We start from the raw sequence: 16,311 nt of genomic DNA on the forward strand, positions 1-16,311 counted from the left end.
TTAGACTAGAGAGATGACCCAGCAGTTAAGGGCATATACTGCTCTTCCAGAGGACCAGAGTTCAATTTGCAGTAACTATGGGATCCAATGCCTCTGACTTCCAAGGACACTTCACAAACACAGATGTATACACACACACACACACACACACACACACACACACACACACTTAGTTTGTTTGTGGGTCCAGGTCCAGGAGATCCAATGCCCCCTTTTGACCTTGGTGGGCATTGCACAGTAAGGGTGCACTTACATACATACAAGCAATACACATATACATATAAAATAAAATTTAAAAATAATAAAAAATTATATTTTAAAAAAGATATAAAATAAACAAATAAATGAAATTCTTTTTTTAATAAAAGACATCAACTCTGTAAATAAAATGTGCTATCTCCAGGCAACAATCTCCTGGACAGCAAGCATTCTTCCTTCAATGAATTTCCTATCCAGAACTAGAGCATACAGTTGCCCAGGCTGTGCACTGCACTCTGGGGCTGAAGATGCCATTCACTGAGGGTCTGTGTGCAACACAGAACCCAGCAGAGTGGGACACACTTCAGACCCAGGACTTACCACTGCACAGTGCACTCCTTTGGGAGCCTGGAGTTTGACATCCTCTCTCTCCACTCAAAGTAATAAGAATAGTTTTCATTCAGTACCAGATTCCACAGATAATGAGAAGGAAGCATTTTCCCTTTCCTCTAGAAACACTTGTTATCCCTAAGTCACTGCTTACTCCAGTGCTCCCAAACAGGCAGCTGCTGGAGACCTCCCAAAGCAACTGAATCAAAGCTAGCCCCAGTGGTCCAAAGGGCACCGGTGTCTCCATAAGTTCCCAAGTAGCACTTGCTGCAAAGTCAGGAACATGCAGAGTCCCGCTGGCACGCTGCAACAATCCATCTATGCTGGTTTCTGAATGCCCACGGAGGGAGGGAAGGAGAAAGGAATGGTGATGAGCTAGCAGACAACAAGACACTAAAGAGAACTTACAATAGTATTTTTTAGATGCGTACTCCTTGCCGTCTTTGTACAATTCAATCTAAATGACTCAAGATAGAGCTGAGAGTATTTCTGGTTTCAGTCAGTGTGTATTCACTCTGTCTGGGTATGGGGGTAACCATTGCACAACTTAAGCTATTTATGCATCACCCTGTCCACATTTCATCTTGTCTTGATTAAAGAAATCTATCTACGGAACTGGAGAGATGGCTCAGCAGTTAAGAGCACTGGCTGCACTTGCAGAGGACCAGGGTCCGATTCCCAGTATCCACATGGCAGCTAACAACTGTGGTAACACCAATTCCAGGGGCTCCAACACCCTTTTCTGACCTCTGTGGGCATTGCATGACACAGGTACACTTACATACATGCAGACAATATACTCATACGCATAAAATAAAAATAATAACATTTTAAAAAGAAATATATCTGCACAATAAACACTCCAAACCTAGAGACACAAAACAGGCCTTTCCGTAGTGATCACAGTGGCTAAGACAGAGAACCACAAGCTTGAGACTAGCCTGATCTATACAGCAAGATGCTGTCTCAGAAAACAAGCCCAGAATCTCACAGTATTTTACTGTCATGGCTTCTATGAGTTCAGAATTGGTATGGGTGAGGAAGAGATAGTTTGGTTCTACCTGATGGTATCTGAGGCCCCAGCTGGGGTGATGCAAAGGGCTAAGGTCCCAGACCAGCCCAGCACAAGGTTCCTCCACTTAGCCTCTGGCTTATCGATGAAACAACTCAGAGTCAGGCTAGCACTGCTGCAGACCAGGACTCTGACTCTTACTTGCCCAGAGGGCTCTGGCTTCTGGAGGCTCAAAGCTGGCCTATGAGAGAAAGTTCCTAGAGCAAAGAGACCCAGGACTTCTGAGTTTATTAGGGTTCCCCCATCACAAGGCAGAAGTAGCAGGTGACAATTACATAGATGTGTAGGAAGGTTATTAAGGAAGTTGACTCATGATTCTACAAGCTAAGAAGACATCTGTAAGCTGGAGGTGCTGGTGTTGCAAGCACAGGAAGCATTTGTATGTGTTACTTTTCTTGTCATTATGACTAAATACCTGACAAAACCAACTTAAAGAAGGAAAGGTTGACTCTGGCTCACAGTTTGAGGGGAGAGTCTATCATGGCCAGAAGGCCAGGCAGCGAGTTTGCGTCAATAGTTGGGAAGCAGGGAGAGAGGATGCCAGTACTCAGCTGGTCTTCTTTTTCTTTCATTTTTAAGATAAAAAAAAAAAAAACTGGGGCTGGAGAGATAGCTCAGCGGTTAAGAGCACTGACTGCTCTTGCAGAGGACTGGGGTGTCAAAGACATCTGTTGCTGTGAGGAGACTTTAATGTGAGGAGCATAATGCAGAATCTGCACATAGTTTCAGGAAGAAGAGTAATGTGTTCTGCTTCTCCTGCATATATTTCTTTCCACCTGTGAGTTTAAAAGAACAGCTCAGCATCATATTTTAGTGTTTGGTATTAAATAAATTAAATTAAATTAAAACTGATGTGTGTGTGTGTGTGTGTGTGTGTGTGTGTGTGTGTGTGTGTGTAGTACTCACAAAGGTTTGCCAGTAGAGGCTAGAAGGCATTAGATCCCATGGAACTAGAGTTACAGGCAGTTGTGAGCCACCTGACTCACAGTTGTGAACCACCACGGGTGCTTGGAAATGAACATGGGTCCTCTGCGAGAGCAGCCACTAAACCATTTCTCCAGCCCCATCCTTTTTCTCTTTTCATTCAGTTCAGGATTCCAGCCCATGGAGTGATGCCACCCATGTTCAGGATGAGTCTTTCACCTCAGCTAAGCCTCTCTGGAAACATTCTCACAGACACACCAAGAGCTATCTCCTAGGTGATTCTAAATTCAGACAAGCTGACAAAGAATGTTAACCATCACATCATCTGAATCCAAAGGCCTGAGAACCCAGGGGCTGCTAGTGTAAGTCCCAGAAAACAGAAGCCACAGAGCTCAGCATTCTGATGACCGAAGAAGAGAAAGGTATGTCCCTGCTTCAAGAGACAATACAGGCTGGCCTGGTGTTTTCTCTCCAGACCCCCAGAGGCCAGGCTGGGGCTGCCCACATGAAAAACGGTCTTCCCTACGGAGTCTCACATTCGTGTTTGCTCCTCTGGATACACCACACACACACACACACACACACACACACACACACACACACACACTACACAGAGTGACACTTTACTGGGTTTTTCTTTGTTTTTTTCCAGGGCCCTGAACAAGAGAGGCAGGTGGTCTACCATTGATTCCCACTACCAGTTCCTTTACCACTTCTCTAGGTAATTCTTAACCCTGTCAAACTGACATCTAAAATCAACCATTACCATAGAACAGGTCTTCCTCTGACCAGATGTCTGAAGTCATGAAACAGCACTTCTACCTTCTATTGGTAAGGAACCAGCCACTACAACTAGCCCCACTGAGTTAGCTTTCTGTTGCTATGACAAAATACCTGAGAATGCACTTGAAGTAAAGGTTTATTTTGGCTCACAGTTTCAGAGGTTTCAGAGCAGGTTTCCTATTGCCTCAGGTCTGTGGCAGGGCAGTATATCATGGCGGGGAATGTGTGGCAGAGGAAGATGCTCACCTTATGGCCTCATGGGATCCCAATATTCCCTTCCAGGACATATTTTCAATAACCTAACTTCATCCCCTGAGGCCCCTCCACATAAAGGTTCCACCATGTCCCAGTAGCATCATTGGCTGGAGACCAAGCATGGAATACATGTGCCGCGAAAGACAGTTCAGATTCAAACTGTAACAGCAGATTCAAGGGGAGAGCAGACACCACTTCCTGACGAGGGGTAGCAAGCTCACTGAGCAGGCAGTCTCAGGGGATATGGAGGCAGCCAGTGTTGGAAAATGCATGCTATCTGTCCTTCTTGATGGTGCCATTAGAATAGGTAAAAACGGCCCAGCATCACTATGTGGCAGAGTTGGTGGCCTGCCCTCTGGCAATGCAGATGATCTTGGGTCAGATCAGAATGAAGTCCCTGAGCCCTGTGGCCCAAGTCCAAGTCCCAGCGCTCCGTGGTTCTTCTCTTTCTGTTTTCTCACCATTAAGATGGCGCCCATGCCCACCTGGGTGGGAAGTTGGAGAGATTCAATAACATTTTCCAAACTGTCTCCAGGGGTCACCAGGGAAAAATTTCAACCTGTAATAGTTGTGCTTTCAGTGCCTTCACAAGTTATGCAAATGTAGATTTGGCAAGGAGCTGAAGACTTGTTGGTACACAAAGAAAGCCCTGAGCACATGCAGGGCAGGTAGGAGGAAGCCCAGTGAGCTCTGGTCAGCCTGGCACTCTGTGCTCATCCCACCTCTCCTTACCAGGGAAGAAGTAAATGCTTGAGCTACCTGGGTTTTTTAACCACCAACTGTGGACTGAAATCAAATAGATCTTCAATAATTTTGATCCTTTATTTCCATTCATAATGTCATGGAGCTTTTTCAGTGGAGCCAACCGACAACTTTGAAACTGAACACTCTTTCCCCCAAATGTTTGCAGCCAGAGGTGACCAGATTTCACACTTTGTTTTCAGATTGTGGAATATTGGCACACATATCATGGAACACCCTGGGGATGGAACCCAAGACTAAACATGAAATGTATGTTCCACATACATCTATACATCAGAGCCTGAAGGTAACGGTATACAAAGTTTTTAGCTCATCTGTATTCTAGCTATGACCCATCTGTAAGGTCAATATGGAAATTTCCACTTGTGGCCTCATGCCATGGGCAAAATGTTTTAGATTTTGGAACATTGCAGACTTTGGATTTTCAAATTAAGGATGTTCTGGGGCTATAAAATGAAGATTCTGGGGTGTGGGGGACGTTCAGTATGGATATACAACAGGAACCTGTTTCTGTGTTAATTTTCTTTAAATTATGCTGAGATTTAACAATTCGATTTTCAAGGGAAATGAGGAGACACTGGTTAGTGGTTCCTAGTGTGGCCTCTGGCTGCAAGGCTAAGCATTCATTGTTTATAAGGCAGGCGTTGTGCCAGCCTCCAAGACTACAGAGATGCCCAGTAGAGATGTAACTCTCTCCATGGTCATGGAAGGGGAAGAGAGAATAGAGCCTGGTTACACGATAGAAGGTGGCAGGTGCTAGCGAGAGGCACAGGGCACACTTAGGGTTGTTCACAGGACTGGGGGTAAGCCATGCCTCTGTAGCTGGGCCTGTGCTGGGCATTCTAAGTAGAGGGCACAGTACAAGCAAGGACCTAACATCAAGAAAGTGCAGACCATGTTTAGGAACATGGGCTCCTTTTTGGTGTTTGATGAACAGTCCATGCAAGGGGGAATGAGAAAATCACATGGCCACAGACTGGAGGACAGAGACCAGAGCCACTGATGGAATGGAGCGCAACACCCAGGTCCCTGCAGTGCTCAGTGCAACCAGATAGTCTTCCTCTGAAATGGCTCTTGTGACTGACTGGCGTGTGGCCAGGAAGGGGACATCATGGCAGAGAAGGGAGATAAGAAAGAATTGGAGAGTGGGAGGCAATACCCAAAGTGAGGAGAGCAGGTCGGGCAGGGGAAAAGAAAGATCTCCTTCCTTCTCCAAAGTCCCCATTAGCACCAGCAGAGTTGGTAGAAGACAGGCATGTGAGTTTCCTCATTGGTATTAGGCTGAAATTGTACTACAAAAAAACCCATGGAGATTTCATTTTTTCACCGACCCCATTGGTAAATAACACACGTTGTGCCTCTGGTGTTGATGAAGATGAAACCAGCTGGGTTGGTATGGATTGGCAAGGCTTGGATAGAGAACACCTGAGATGGAGCCAGTTTTGTTCAGACAGTACAAGGCTATAAGGGAATGTTCCATCTTCCTTCTTTATGTGTCCTCTAGTCACACAGTTCTTCATGGAAGCCAGCAAATGTCACCTGTCCTTTTGTACCATACCCAAGATAATGTCTGTGCAAGTCAAAGAGAAAAAAAAATCCCTAGTAGTGGAGTTCAGCCTTTCTTTCTTTCCTCAAGCCTGGAGTCTCTAACACTTCTCGTTTTCACTACTCTTTGAATTTCAACCTCAAGTTTCTGGCCCAAAGGAGAAGGTGAAGAATTCTGCAGAATTATTCTAGAGAAAAACTCCCATGGTGAACAAAGTCACATGCACAAGGAGCTCTTGTGATAGGGGTGAATGAAAACAAAGTGTCCATCGTCAGGGAATACCTCAAATAAATTAGCTCATTCCCACTCTGCACAACTAAGACAATTATATCCTTTTCTTTTTTATTTATTATTTTTGTTTTATGTATATAAGTACATTCCCTGCATGTATGTGAGTGCTCCTGTGTTGTGCAATGCCATGGAGGACAGAAGAGGGCTTCAGATCCCCCTGGAACTGGAGTGAAGAACCATTTGTAGCCACCATGTGGATGTTGAGAATCAAACCCGGGTCCTCTGCAAGAGCAGTCAGTGCTCTTAACCACTGAGCCATCTCCCCAGCCCCAATCCTTTTCTATTTGAAAGCTTGTACCTGTCATTATATATGCTGCGTAGAAACACATTACCAACATAAATATATAGTCTATATAAAACATACACTGAAGAAATGGATTAATCCGATGTATTATATTTATACTATTTTATGGTTCTATAATTAAGTTTTGTGACATAAATCAAATGTATATGATGTATATTTATATAAAGTTTTAAGGTAGTCTTACATTTGCAACCATAAAATATATAATACATACATACAAAATATCCAACTTACGGTCTCATATAGGACACATATTTCGTGTATATGCATGTAACATGTATGTGTCTGCATGTCCACATTTCTGTCTGCTCATACAAAAATGAATAGGTATGTAATAAACACATTGGTCATTTGTAAACACATAGAGAAAATGTGAAAACACCCTATTGCCATGTAAGATGGGGAAGAGAGAAGCAAATGCAAAACAGCCTGCGGTTGTTACTATCTTCACACAGACTGAAATTTTACTTATTTAGGTTAAAAATTGACTCTCTCAGTGCTGGCATGACAAGTGTTTGCCGCTAGAGGGCGCGGGAGATTGCTGAATCTTTCTCCTCCACAGCTTCTAAGGGGCCTATGGGGCTGAACCACCAACCCTGGGTTGGACATGCTGGGAGCCCGCAGAACCGGACTATTGGGATCCAGTCACTAATCCGCCCTCCCTCCGTGTGGCTCACCGCGTGTCTGCAGATGCTGTTCCAGTGCAAGATGCCAATCAACGACAAGGAGGTATTCTCACACATTCTTTTTGCGTTGGGTTCAAGAGGATGTCCTGAGAAACTGGTGGGGGCGTTTGTGGGTCCTCAGTGATAGTAGAGGGAAGTTCTGACGTCTAGGACATGAAGAAAAAGACTGGATTTCTGAATGGCCCAAGTTCAGCCTGAAATGCGTGCTGGTGTCATCCACCAGCCCCTAACTGCCTGGTCTGAGATATATCCTTCTGTCTCCAGAGACTCGTGTCACCGATTTCACCTTGTGTGTGCGTTTGTGTGTGTAAATTTACCAACAGTTACTTGTTAACTTAATTTTTGTTTCTCCTTTGTATTTCAGAAAAAAAAAAAACTTCTTAAAGATGAGAATAAGTTTATACTATCTATGAACTTTATTTCAAAATAAGAAAGAAATTAATACAAAGTATTTTTGGTCTCCTAAGTGATACTGAGTCAAACACAGCAACAGCCCCTGTGTTCCAGCTACCCAGAAAGCTGGGACAGGAGATGGCTTGAGTCCAGGGGTTCAAGACCAGCTTAAGCAACACAGCCAGATGTAGTCTCAAAAAAAGACAGTTATTCTGATGACTGGGAACTCTGGTTGCTGTTGCTCCAAATAAGTTCCTCCTGAGCAGGGATGTTTCATCTGAGCTGAACCACCTCACCTGGCAGGCTTTAAACAGTGCTGGTGTCTGGGCCCCATGGCCAGGCTCTGCTGGACTTGGTCTGGAATGTAGTCAGAGAATGTGCCCCAGGCTGGTTCTGATACAGTCACAGCTGAGAATCACTCTGTAGAAATTTTGCTAATGAGAATTCACACTCTGTGCTTCTGAGTATGTTAGACAATTCAGTCACACCAGAATCTCCTGCACCAGAGTCCCTGAGGCCTAGCATCTGTACTTCATCCCCACTGGGCTGCTTCTAACAAGTTTAAACTAAGTTTTTAAAGTGGAATCTCCCAGAGGGCAAGGATATAGGAGAAATTACTTTTTCAACACTTTTCATGGGAATTCAAATTTTAGACTATTTTTAAAGGAAAAAATAATCGTCACAAAACTGTTTACAAAGTTGTTTGTTGCAAAGATGATGCTTCTCCAATGTCATTGTTTCTGTTTTGTTTAGAAGACAGAGTCTCACTCCTGCAGTCCAGGCTGGCTTTGGAGTCCTCCTGCCTCAGCCTTCCATGGGCTGATATTATAGGCATTTACCAGCAAGCCAAGGTTCCCATGTGGTTTTGTAATTCCTAGATTCCTCTGTTTGAAATTCTCTGCCACAATCAGTCAGAAAGAGATTGTGAGGACACCTTTCTTTTGCACCTATAGTGGAAATCTTACCATCACGAACTGTTCCAAGTCTGTCAAATAGAGGCAGGCATTTGTTGATACATAACAACTGTACATATATAAGAGGTAGAATAAAACTTTGTTTCATGTACACATACATTGGGCAATACTCCTATCAGGCGATTAGCATGCCTGTTGCCTTAAGCTTGTCTGTGGTGAGTACCTTCAAAATCCTCTTTTTTAACTACTTTGAGACATACCGTACATCATCGTTAATGGCATTCCCTTTCCTGTGCACTATAACTTATTATACCCATGAAACTATCACATTGAACCCTGGGATCTGTACTTACTTTTCTTTTCTTTATTTTTTATTTTTTTTTTTTTTTGAGACAGGGTCTCACTATGTAGCCTTGGCTGGTCTGGAACTTCCCATGTAGACTACACACTGGCTTTATCTCACAAAGATCTGCCTGCCTCTGTCTCCCAAGAACTGAGACTAAAGGCACGAAGCCACCATGTCCAGCATGGATCAGTATTTTCAAAGAATAATATTATTTTCACAAGCCAAAGTTTTGGAGGTGCCTTTTTTCTTACACAGATAAGTTTATCTGACCCACAGCTTGAATTTTTTTAAAAATCTGATGATTACTATACAAGGTTACATAAGGCCACTTTTGTGCCCATATATAATGTAGTTTTGAGCATATTCCCCTGCAGACCCCATTGTTTATCTCCTTCCCACTTTCCCTCTCATTAGTTCCCCAGACAATTTAATTTCTACTTCCAAGTTCTCAGTGAGTACAGAGCTTTATGTAGGTATAAAGTCTAGGACCCACAATGAGAAAAAAGATGCACTATTTGTCTTCCCAAGACTGACTTAATTTTTAACTTACCAGAGAAGTCTGACCAGCTGGTGTACTCCTCGGCCCCTGCTTTTCATTCTCCTACCAAACAAGTGCATTTTTAAGAACCTAAAAACCTGTGTGGTTCTCAGCACTCTTCAGTGGAGACACTGGTCTCCAGATAAACCCTCAATCAGAGCACCTCACGCTGCGTTTATCTATCCCCACAGTTCTGTAAAGAAAGCTCCTGGGCCTCTTACCACCAGCTCAATCTTTCTGAACAACAGCACCAGCCCTGAACTTGGCTATGGCCCTCGCAAGATGATGAAGTTTCCTCCTCCTCCAGCCAGCTCTCCTTGTCCTCCCACCCAGGGAGGCTCAGCCCTTTGGCACAGAAGCCGTGGAGGCCATTCATGCTTTAGTGACGACAGCTTCCTCTGCGTCCATTCTGCCCCTTGGCATCTGACACCCTCACAATGGGAGAACTGCAGGAGAGGAACGGTGATTGCCAAGTGAGGCAACATGCCAGGTCTTGTCTAGACCTACCCAAAGAAGGCCATCTCCACTGTCCTGGGGTTAGGCCAACACCAGGATCAATTACGAGTAGGTAATTTGTGACTGCCCATCCCCAAATCAAAAAATCCTATTGATCTATCATAGCTTATGGTAAAAAATGAACCCTCCTCATGCAAAGTCAAATTTTAGACTCTTATTATGGACTTTGAAAGCAGAACTAACAATTGACTGATACATGGTAATGTAAAGGAATAGTGAACTGCACAATGTAGGCACATTGTTGAAATACTGAGTTAATAATATATGTATGCATACAGATGTGTGTATCTCTCTCTCTCTGCAGCTATAACTCCAACTCTGTGTTCATATGTCTGTGTCTATATGAATGGACAGACAGGCACACCAACCCAACAACTGTTCAGATAAGTGAGCCTGAATTCTGTGCTGCCTGCTGTGTGCCACCATATTCAATGTGTCCCATTGAATTCTTGCAACAAAGCCAAGATGTAAGCATCCTCCCTTAGGCCCCATTAACCCATTTAAGAAATGGGTGCCAAGTGATCAACACCATGTATGGCAGAAAATGAGGCATTGACACAAAGATTTCCCAGAGTGCTAGAACACTGTGCAACTCAGATGGTAAAAAATGGAGATAACTTGGTATGTGTGAGGATTAGACCTTGGGCAACCTGGACTCCAATTCAAGTTTGCCCAGGTCTTTCACTGGTCCATTCTATATGTGCCTGTTGACTAGTAAACTTTCAGTAGGGCTGGTGGGATCTACAGGAAACTTTATGACAGACAGGGGGAATGGAATCAGCCCTTACACTTCTGGCTCTTAACTAAAAATGCAACCTGAGAACCTGGTTTAGGTAAAAACAAGGTGTCCTCATTCATTTGAAGTGGGGCTTTCATATCCAGCCTCAGAACTCAAGATCAGGCTCCACTGCCCCCTCGAGGGAATACCTGCTTTTATCTACCCTTGCTTGTCCAGCACAAAAGAGGTCAGCAAATCAAACATGGCACGATGAAGATGGGCTATGGTTTCATCCATTTCATTTCATCCATCTGCAGGTCTCACTGCTGATCCCCTGCTCCAGGTACACAGAAAGCCACATTTGATTTTGCTGTTGTGCCCCCAAGACCCTGGTTCCCAACAGGTGCCCAATAAACACTGGAATGAATAACTGATTATTAACATGTGATTGTAAAAAATCGTCACCATGCACTGTAACACCTATACCATACCCATCTCAGGATTACATGCCTGACAGGCCTCCCTTCAGGAGGCAGAGGGACCATTAAACAACAGTCTCTAAGGACATAGAGAGCTTAGAGAAGCTAAGAGATTGGCAAAGAATTGCACAGCCCATCAGAAGGTTCTCGGTTTATACTAGACAGTCCAACTTTCAAAGTAGGGGAAGGTTTTGCAATACGACTTTCTAATTCAGTTTGCAATTTTTGTAAGATTGTTGTCTATATGATATTTCTGCCTTTTGTAATTGCAAATATTAGAATTCTACATTGTTACAATGTTGTAAAACTGTGTAATTGTGCACTTTATGTAATTTTTAGAGTTACCTTTTTGTGTAAAAGGTTGTACATATACACATTTCTCCACATAGCTAATTGAAAAACCATGTCCATCTTTTAGGATCTAATTCAGAAAATAGAGTGATGCCTTCTTCAGTCCCTCTTAAGAAGCTATCATAGGTTTAATAATAAAAGTCATAGTCAAAGATAAAAATTACAAATGAATATTATGTATGAATGAAAATGTAAAAATCCTAACCAAATCACCAAAAAGAGAAACCTGAGCCAGGTTTGTGGTGCACACCCATAATCTTAGCACTTAGAAGGCTGAGACAGGAAAGGCTATATAGTGGCAAACTGTCTCAAAAATAAATAGGGTCAGCAAGGTACCCGAGTAATTAAAGACACTTGTCATGCAAGCCTGACATCCTGAGTTCAGTTCTCAAAACTCAGAGTAGGACAGAATCAATTCCTGATAGTTGTGTTCACACACACACACACACACACACACACACACACACACAGAGTCATACAGAATTGCATACACATCAGACACACACAATAATAATAATAATAATGATTACTATCATTATTGAAATAATAAATAAAAAATTTTAATTGAGCTAAAATGTATTTTATAAATAAATAAATAAAAATGAAAGCAGAAAAGGGGGGAAGGGTTATCAGACTCTAGTAATATAAAATGCCCTAGAATGGGAGCTGGAGAGATGGCTCAGCAGTTAAGAGCACTCGCTGCTCTTCCAGAGGACCTGAGTTCACATCCCATCACCTACATCAGGTGGCTCACAAGCACCTGTAATTCCAGCTCCAAGGGATCTGACGCCCTCTTCTGGTGTCAGTGGGCACATACACATGATAGTCACTCACAAAGACACAAATATATAAATAAAAATAGATCTTTAAAAAAATAGCAGGATGCTAGATTTAGATTACTTGAGGAATGCAAGTGGCTTAATGTTAAATGATCAATGTAATCGTCACATTAAAAAGATAAAGTTGGGCTGGAGAGATAGCTCAGTGGTTAAGAGCTCTGGTAGCTCTTGTAAAAGACCTGGGTTTGATTCCCAGTACCCACATGGCAGCTAACAACTGTCCATAATCCAGTTCCAGGGGAATTCAGTGCTCTCTTCTGACCTCTGCAGGCATTGCATGACACAGGTGCATTTACATACATGCAGGCAATACACTCATACATAAAATAAATATAATAAATAAAATTTCAAAAAAATAAAGTTGCTGCAGTCTTTTAATCCCAGCACTTGAGAGGCAGAGGCAGGTGGATCTCTGTGAGACAGAAGCCAGCCCTCTAATAGAGAGTTCCAGACCAGTTGGAGCTATAGGAAGACCCTGTCTCAAACAAGAATAACAATGACAACAACATATATATAACATATATAACATATATGTAATAACACATATAAGACACACACACACACACACACACACATATATATATATATATATATAGAGAGAGAGAGAGAGAGAGAAAGAGAGAGAGAGAGAGAGAGATAGTCAGCTGGGAGCGTAATGACACCTGGATTCACAGAGTCTCAGTATGTGTGAGGTCCAATATGCCAGCTCCAGTAATGGAGGGGAAAACACTTCTTTTATAAATGAAAACAAGCAATTGAAAACAGTGTAACATTCATTTATGACTTAAACACTCAACAACTAGAAAACAAGGGACTTATGATGTGCAGCACTTAAATAAACCTACAGCAAAAGTAAAATTTAATAGTGAAATCTTAAATACTCCTTTTTGGAGCAAAGATGTTCACAATAACCAATTCCTTTCAACACTTTCAATAGAGTTTTTATCAATGCAATAAGACAAAAAAATGCATACTTGTATCATTTAATGAGACTAATACATTCTGAGAAATGCATTTCTAGATGATCCTGTGCAAACATCACAGAGTGAACTTGCACAAAAGGCAGTAATGATGTCACTAGGTGATACACACTTTTGGCCACACTGTTGTGTATGTGCTCTATTAATGGCCTTCAGTCATGTGTCAATATCATTATAGAGCACGTGGCTGCATTAAAAAGCACAAGTGTTTTACAAAGAAGGAACAATGCTGGGTGTGGTTATACACATCTTTAATTCCAACACTCAGGAGACAGAGGCAGATGAATCTCTATGAATTTGAGACCTGGTCTACATAGGTAGTTCCAGGCCAGTTAGGGCTTCACAATGAAACCCTATCTCAAAAAAACAAACAAACGGATCTCTGTGTAGTGGTTCTGATCTCAGCAGACTGCCAAAGAGTGCCGAGTTCTGCCCTCCCTCTGGCCTCCCTCACATGGTGAAGGAAGCCTGAGTGTACCTAACTGGAGCCTGAATTGGGCTTCTGTGTGTACTCCTGAATAGCTGATCTGAAGCCATCAATTCCCTCCAAATTAAACCTGAGAGAGCCTGAACCCTGTACCAACCAGCTTTACATAACCAATAAAGAAAGGATCTGGCATCCCAATAATACAAACAGAAGCATACTTCAACTTAATTCTCATATAAGAAAAAAAAAGTCTGCCAGCCAGGATCTGGGTCAGGAAGTGTTTACTTTTTTGTCCTCCTAAGATAAGGGAAAAGCTGCTGTACTAAAACAGCTCCTAAAATCTCTGGTTAACAGGCAGAATCTGCTTATCTTGTCTTCGGAGATCAGAGGAAAGGTAGGCTGCCTCCTAGAAGAATCTGCTTCCCTTGACTTCAAAGGCCAAGGTACTTATCAGCTCAGTTTCCTTTTTCAGGCTTGAAAAATCCAAAGTCCATGGGACCGTGTTGGGGAGGGGAGAGGCTGCTGCTGTTTGAAACCCAACTCGAAACAACAGGGGAAAGCCTCACCTCTAGAATGAATGAAATGGAAAACAGAATACCAACACTGGAGGATAAAGTTGAAGAATTGGACCACTCAAGCAAAGAGTATGGAAAATTTAAAAAAACACAGGAATGGAATATGCAAGAGATGTGGGACACCATGAAAAGACCAAATCTACAGACCATGGGAATAAAGGAAGGAGAAGAATTTCAGGATAGTGTTATTGACCAGATCTTAATATTGCAGAAGAGAATTTCCTGAAATTAAGGAAAGACATCCCCATACAAATACAGGAAGCACATAGAACACCAAATAGATAGGATCAGAAAAGAAACTCCCCACAACACATCATAGTAAAAACACTAAATGTACAGAACAAAGAGAGAATACGGAAAGCTGCAAAAGAAAAACAACAAGTCACAAATAAAGGAAAGCCCATCAGAATTACAGCTGACTTATCAGTGCAAACTAGGAAAGCCAGAAGAGCCTGGACCAAGGTATTTCCAGTTCTACCTGACAATAGATGCCAGCCCAGAATACTTTACCTAGCAAAAATGTATGTTATAGTTGAGGGGGAAAGAAAAATCTTTCATGACACGAATAGCCTGAAAGAACACATATCCATAAAACTAGCCCTTTAAATAATACTTGAAGCAATACAGAGAGCAGAGAGAGAAATAACTTTACCCCAGGACCAATGAAAGAAAATAAAGATATAATCGAGGAAACATGAAATTACACAGAGAACACAAACAGCAATCAGAATGACAGCAACCAATACACACCTTTCAATAATAACCTTAAATATCAATGGACTGAACTCCCCAGTCAAAAGACACAGGATAAGTGAATGGATTAAGAAACAAAATCCATCTCCTTGTTGTCTGCAAGAAACCCATCTCACCATCAAGGACAGGCACTACCTTAAGGTAAAAGGATGGAAAAGAATATGCCAAGCAAATGGCACTAAGAAACAAGTCCCAGTGTTCAAGACTCTGTCACTGGTTCATATGACCATCCATCATGAAAGCAAGGTTCCCTGCAAGGAACACTTGGGTCTCTCAATTAAAAACCAAGAAGATATTGCAGCTCTTACCATATATACACAAAATTCTGGTATACCCAAATTCATTAAAAAAAACACTACAGAACTTTAAAACACAGATTAACCCTCATTCGGTAATAGTAGGGAACTTCAATACCCCACTGTCTCCATTAGACAGGTCAACTGGACAAAGAATAAACAGAGAGAAGTCTGAATTAAATGATACCATATATCAAATGGACATCTTTCGAATATTCCAACCAAGCACCAAAGAATGCACTTTCTACTCAGCACCCCATGGAAATTTTTCAAAAATTGACCATATACTGGGACACAAAACAAACCTCAACAACTACAAAAAAATTGAAATAATTCCATGCATTCTATTGGATCACAATACAATAAAGCTCAAAATCAACACTGGACAAAGCCCTAGTCACTTCGAGAACTCATGGCGATTGAACAACACACTCCTAAACAATGAGTGGGTCAAAGGAGAAATTAAGAAAGAAAAAGAATTCCTGGAATTCAATCAAAAGGACAATACAACACAACATAACCTCTGGAATACTTTAAAAGCAGTCCTAAGAGGGAAGTTTATAGTTCTAAGTGTCTACATTAAAAAATTAGAAAAAGCCAAATAAATGACCTAACACTGCACTCAAGACGTTGGAAAGGCAAGAACAAATGAAACCCAAACCCAGCAGAAGAGAAGAAATATCAAAAATCAGAGCAGAAATTAATGAAATAGAAACAAAGAAAACAATACAAAGAATCAACAATTCCAAGAGCCAGTTCTTTGAAAAGATAAACAAGATTGACAGACCGCTAGCCCAACTAACCAAAAGAAAGAAACAGCACCTCCAAATCAACAAAATCAGAGATGAAAGGGGAAACATCACAACAGACACCAGAAAGATACAGAACATTATAAGGGAAAACTTTAAAAACCTATATGCTACCAAATTCGAAAACCTAAAAGAAATGGATGCATATCTAAAGGCATGGGAACCA

The sequence above is a fragment of the Nannospalax galili genome, unplaced genomic scaffold (assembly GCF_000622305.1).
Source record: "Nannospalax galili isolate Female #2095 unplaced genomic scaffold, S.galili_v1.0 scaffold510, whole genome shotgun sequence".
Classification (NCBI taxonomy): Eukaryota; Metazoa; Chordata; class Mammalia; order Rodentia; family Spalacidae; genus Nannospalax; species Nannospalax galili.